Here is a 6,887-nt window from a genome sequence, read left to right as displayed (position 1 = left end):
CAAGTAGTGTGTTCAGTCGCTTAGGTACACTAAGCGCCAGCCCGTTGTGACTGCCAACGGAAGATCAGGATTAACTTCCGTTAAATGATGATTGCTATAGTAGCTACACCTCTATGGACTAACTTGAGCAGAACCTGGATCCACGAGATGTAAATGTTCCAGACCAGTGACAGAAGGCCAGTAACAAAGTGACGAGCTTATATGCGGATACTGATCACATAGCCTGCGCCAATTTGAAATATTCGTCGCCTTTCCAAGTTGGCACTCGTTACTGGGTGTTGATGTGCTCATGCGGACTCCATGATTTACAAGTCCGAGCATGTCAAGCATTATGGCATGGCAATTCACTTTGAAAATAACACACATTTATGACACTTCTCTCTAAATGGCACACAAAACACATGCCACAGCTGCAACATTAATGTATAAGAAAAAGATAGTTTAAGTAAAAGACAAATACTTACGACGAATGGTGGATCAACAAAGCTACATTGACAGTTAATAATTCACTTGAAGCAATTTTTCTTACATAGAAAAAGTTAAGGAAAGAAAAGGAAAAAAATTGTTTTCAAATGGAAAAACACGATTTACAATCTGAACTGCTGAATTCTGGGGAGAGGGCATGGCAATGCAGCTTATCTATTCATTGTCGGAGACTCATCGAAGTGTGTTGAGATGACATCTGCATTTCATTGTATGTTACACAACTGTAGACGAGCTAATCGACAGACTAGAACTGGTAAAACAGAATGTCTATTTGTTTGCGAAGCTCTTTGGCCACGGGACATAGAGTGCATAGCAGCTGGGCGACCACCACGTCCCATCCACGTAAACTAGGTATGGGTTTGAAGTGGGGAAAATTCCAGTACGGGAAATACGCTTATGAGGATAGCAAATGCTCCAAGAAATGAGGGAATGTTAGACAAACTGAAAGACGGCTTCTTACAGCTCTTCAAGATTCTATAATAATTCAAAATTACACGGCCAAGTGTTAAAGCAAATCTGGATACATCAGTGATCTCAGATAAATTAGGTGCGTTCAGTGACAGAACTATATTTCAAGATCTTTGAAACTACAGTGGTTAATATTTCACACTGACTAAAAAGTTGCACAATGATCCTCTTAATTAACAGTTTTTAATTACTTTATGCAATTTGAACGAACAATATTTCAGGTGATAGCATTACACCACAGTTATTGTCCCTCAATAACACTCATTTCTATCTACTTTATAAATTGACTTGTGACGTCTTCCATATTTTTTTCTACAGATTCAGTCCAGTCGTACACAAAAGCCAATCTCTGTCTCACATTTGGGCACTGTTTTTATTGCGATGCAGGCGGAAGTCACGCCTTTTTGTTTCAAGGAAACTCCCGATCCCGTACATCAAGGCACCTACGCTAGCTTACCGCATACGTACTAGAAATACGCAACGAAACGAATAGAAATATTTTATTTCCAATAAAAGGTAATAATTACACTGAATTAACCTACTGCATAATAAAAATTGCTGGATATGTTTCTTAATAAGGTGCATGTGATCACAACAGAGAGAAAATGAGGCTCTGGAACATGCTACCATAGTGGCCACAATGTTGGTAAGGAGCTCTTATGGTAGGACATTCCACTCCTCAATCAGTGCATCTAACAACTGCTGAATTTTCTTTGGGGTATGTGGACGCGATGCAACACATTTCGCCTCTGCGTCCCATATGTGATCGTTGTAATTTAAGCCAGGTGAGAGGGCAGGCCAGTCATTCGCCAAACGTCCTGTCGTAGCAACAGCTCCTCCATCAGTGCTGTTCGATGCGGTCAATGACCGTAGTTAATAAAAATGAGGACAGTGCACAGCAGCGTCGAGCGGTGAATGCAGTGTGTTCAAAGACTTCGAAGAGATTGCCCATATGTAATATTGCCCCTTCCCATACCATAACACCTGCACTACCAAAACAATCTGGGTGCATTACGTGCTTTCATCTCTCGCCATTTGAGGATCACTATTCAGACCGAATCTGCTCTCATCCGAGAGCAGCACCCAGCACTATTCCTCGTTGGTCCATTTCCTAAGCTTTGGCCCCATCGGCGACGACGTCACCAATGTGCGGTCATCAATGGAAAACAACATACTGGTTGTCAGGCAAACAGACTACCTCCACGCAGTTACTGTGCCATAAAGTCCTTTCAAATGTGGTTGCAATGGGACCCGCTGTTTGATGTGGCTCCGTTTTGGCCTTTTGCACAGTGTAGCGCTCATCTGCTGTTGTAGTTGAACATGGTCGACCAGCCCCTCTCCTGCCTGTGGTTCGGAACGTTCTGCATGCACAAGACACAGTGTTGTGACCAATACCAAACCCCTGGGCTACACTGGACACACTTCATCTTTCTTACAGTTTCCCAATCATTCTTCGTGTGAAGTCATCAAAGTGTTGTCTCTTGACAGTGTTGTAGGAAAGAACACCAGTACAGTGCACCGTTACCGCTCTGATTGATACATACTGTCATTTCCCTTTCCTTCAACTATATCGCGTTACAGGGCCAGCACCATTTCTCGTCATAATCACGCTGACCTCACACCATGTGAACTCTAGATTTCTGTGCATGACAGGGAAACCTCTGACAACATGCTCAAACCAGTGAGTGATTAATACGCTACTGTGTATCATATTCTATCTCGCACCATTGTGGTTTCCTCATTCATGTGTGTGCTCATCAGAGGCTGTACGGATTTACTGTCCAGCTCTTTGACGACACAATTGTGGATTTATTCAAACATACCCTAATGTAGAATGAGATTTTAACTCTGCAGCGGAGTGTGCGCTGATATGAAACTTCCTGGCAGATTAAAACTGTGTGCCGCGCCGGGACTCGAAATCGGGACCTTTGCCTTTCGCGGGCAAGTGCTCTACCATCTGAGCTACCCCAGCACGACTCACGCACCGGCCCCACAACTCGCAGGAGAGTTTCTGTAAAGTTTGGAAGGTAGGAGACGAGGTACTAGCAAAAGTGAAGCTGTGAGGACGGGGCGTAAGTCGTGCTTGGGTAGCTCTGATGGTCGAAGACTTGCCCGCGAAAGGCAAAGTTCCGGAGTTCGAGTCCCGGCGCGGCACAACGTTTTAATCTGCCAGGAATTTTCATACCCTAACGTCATTACATATATTTTTTGTGGTGAAGAATACTTCAACCACACGGACGACGTCGTGATCGGGATGCCATTAGCTCCAGTTGTTGCCAACCTGTGGACCATTTCGAGGACATAGCCTTGCAGACGGCTCCTGAAAAGCCTAGTTGTTTGTATCGCTACATCGACCATACCTTCGTCACGTGGCCTCATGAACATGAAAAGGTGGGAGAGTTCCTGGAGCACATCAGTAAAATCTGCGACCACATAAAATTTGCGATGGAAGTGGGGAAGAACGGTTCCTTGCCGTTCCTTACCGTGCTTGTCCGCTGCAAGCCGAATTTGTGTCTCAGTCACAGAATTTACCACAAGCGGATCCACACGGATTGGTATTTGCAGAACATCAGCTACCACCACCCAGCACAGACAGGGCCTGTTCGGAGTACATTGTTGCATGGAGATAAAACCGTCCCAGACGCCGAAAACCTGTCGAGGGAACTGAGCCATTTATGTAAAGTTATCAATGAAAGAGGTTACTGTTGTGTCTAGACAAGACAGCCTAGACACAATGAGAGGAAGCCGAAAGGCACGCGCTTAAACTCACGCAGGCTGGCGTGAGGTCTGAAACAGGATACGTAATGAATGCTACAAAGATAAGTACGTAGCTTCTGGAATACTTAACTTTAATCCACATTTGTAGAACATCGCTCTTGATGATACATTAATAGAATCTCAATATCTATACTGGTAATGGCGCCTTGCTAGGTCGTAGCAAATGTAGCTGAAGGCTATGCTAACTATCGTCTCGGCAAATGAGAGCGTAATTCTCAGTGAACCATGGCTAGCAACGTCGGCTGTACAACTGGGGCGAGTGCTAGTACGTCTCTCTAGACCTGCCGTGTGGTGGCGCTCGGTCTGCAATTACTGACAGTGGCGACACGCGGGTCCGACGTATACTAGCGGACCGCGGCCGATTTAAAAGCTACCACCTAGCAAGTGTGGTGTCTGGCGGTGACACCACATTCCTCCCCCGCAAATCGGCGAACGGTTGTATTTTAAGGCTTCCGCCCGCTGTGGGGAGGACCCCAAGTTGACGTATGCGACGAGGTGGGGAGCCTAACAACAGGCGAGGCTGTGCCACCCGCACCCGGCCATTCGGTCCGAGGGGAGCTAGGAAACGCCTGAAAACCTATTCCAGGGTGCACGCCAACACGAGGTGTATGCGCCCGTAGATAGTCAGGAGGGGCCGAAGGGTCGACCTCCATCGAGTCGGAGCACCCGATTGGCGAAGACGACAGATAGTCCGGAGCGGGCAAGAGTTCCAAGGCGGAGGACATCTGATCGGCGGCGTGTGACCCAGGGAGGCGCCCGGCGGTTGCAGCGACGCGTCCACTGCGGGCTGCGCCGTCGGTGGCTGCGGCGGCGCGTCGCCATGGGGCAAAATGGAAGGCAGCGTCGGTAACACCTGGGGATGAGGCGAGCCAGTAGATGGGTCCCCAGGGCGCTGACCGGACGGCACTGTCGCTGAAAGCAGACGGGGAGCGGCAGAACCCGGGCGACGACAGAGGCGCAGCTGATTGAGATGCCGACGCACCTCACCAGAGGCCCCCAAAACCAGAAACATAGCGCGGCCGAGGCAGCGAAGAATGCGCCCTGCGAGCCAACGCCGTGAACCGCGATAGTATACAACGTCGCCAGGAGCAAAAGCAGGTGGCTGCCGCAGCACAGGAACCTGATGTGGCGGATGCAGCAAAGACATCAAGGTTCGATGAGGACGACCGTGGACCAACTCAGCCGGCGAGCGACCATCGCGGGGCTGAGAGCGATACGAGGACAGAAAGAGCAATAACGCGTCCTCCCGAGAATGCTACTCTTTCAACTTCAACATCTGTGACTTGAAAGTCCGGACCAATCGCTCAGCAGCACCGTTTGACTGCGGCGAAAACGGCGCGGATGTCAGATGTTGAATAACATTGGCCTTGCAGAATGACTGAAATTCTGCGGACATTAATTGTGGGCCATTGTCGGAAACAATTGTCTGCGGAAGACCTTCAATGCAAATGATAGCGGACAACGCTTGGATTGTGGCAGAAGACGTCGTGGAAGACATCCGGACAACAAAAGGAAAATTACTGAAGGAATCGACCAGAACCAACTATCGAGCATTCCAGAAGGGACCAGCAAAATCTATGTGTAAGCGTTGCCAAGGGGAAGTGGCTTTCGGCCATGCAAAGAATTTCCGCGGTGGCGCGGATTGTTGTTCGGCACACGCCATGCAAGAAGAGTACATATTCGTAATCGCAGCATCGATTCCGAACCAAGTACAGTGCTGACGAGCAAGCTGTTTCGTTCGCACTATACCCCAATGTTCTTGGTGGAGAGGCCGTAAGACAGAGGACTGTAACGAACGTGGGACCACGACCCTGGACTGATCATTATCAGAACGCAACAACAAAACACCACGTCGTTCAAAAAGTCTCTCCATGTGAGCAAAAAATCTGCGAACCAACGGATCCTCGATCCGTGACTTTGACAAGGGCCATTGCGTAGCAACAATACGCAAAACGGTAGTAAGGACAGGGTCAGCAGCTGTGGCTGCAGCTACACGACGAAAATCAATCTGAAACGATTCGACCACGTCATCGGTTTCCGCATCAATGAACATGCAAACAAGTTCAGAAGAATCGAATGCTCTATCCTCAGCAACAGGCAAACGGGACAACGCATCGACGTTTCCGTGCTTAGAGAGGACCGATACAAGATATCGTAGCGGTACTGCGAGAGGAAAATAGACCAGCGAATGAATTTCTGCGCTATACGCGGAGGTACAGGCTTGGACGGATGAAAAAGCGATGTCAAAGGTCTGTGGTCTGTGATGGTAAAGTGACGACCATACAAGAAGTCATGAAACTTTGTAACACCAAATACGAGAGCCAAAGCTTCTTTCTCGATCTGTGAATAATTTCTTTGCGCAGACGACAGCAACTTGGGCGCAAAGGCAATAGGGCGATCATGCGATCCATCTTTGTGCGCAAGCACAGCACCGATCCCGAAATCCGATGCATCTACCATCAACAAAATGGGTTTCTGGGGATCGAAAGGCGTAAGGCAAGTATTAGAAAGCAACGCCGATTTCAGCTGGCGAAAGGCGCGTTCGCATTCCGTCGACCAGACGAACGGAACACCTTTACGGCGTAAGCGATGAAGCGAAGCTGAAATGGAAGAGGCATGGGGGACATAGCGATGGTAATAATTTATTTTACTCAGCACACTCTGTAGCTGCTTCAAATTCTGCGGCGAAGGCAAGTCTTGTATGGCACGAAGGTGCTCTGGACTGGGATGTATGCCTTGGGCAGTGAGGACATGTCCCAGATATGGCAAATCACGAGCAAAAAACACACTTTTGTCCTTCCGCAAGCGAAGATCATTTTGTCGCAAGACCTGAAATAATGTTCGGAGGTTTGCTAAATGTTCTTCTGCTGTCTTTCCAGAGATCACAATATCGTCCAGATAGGTTGCTGCAGTAGGGACCGACGCGCAAACAGTTTGTAAATATTGCTGAAACAATGCAGGGGCGGATGCACACCCGAATGGCAGTCTTTTGAATCGGTACAAACCAAGATGCGTGTTAACCACCAATACGGGCTGGGATTCTTCGTCCACCGGTATTTGCAAGTACGAATCTGCTAGGTCCAACTTCGAAAAATATGTACCCGGGCACAGTTTGTCAAAAAGATCTTCCGGGCGGGGCAAAGGAAAAGTAGCAG

This window comes from Schistocerca cancellata, chromosome 2 (assembly GCF_023864275.1).
Source record: "Schistocerca cancellata isolate TAMUIC-IGC-003103 chromosome 2, iqSchCanc2.1, whole genome shotgun sequence".
Lineage (NCBI taxonomy): Eukaryota > Metazoa > Arthropoda > Insecta > Orthoptera > Acrididae > Schistocerca > Schistocerca cancellata.
This window is presented reverse-complemented; position numbering follows the sequence as displayed.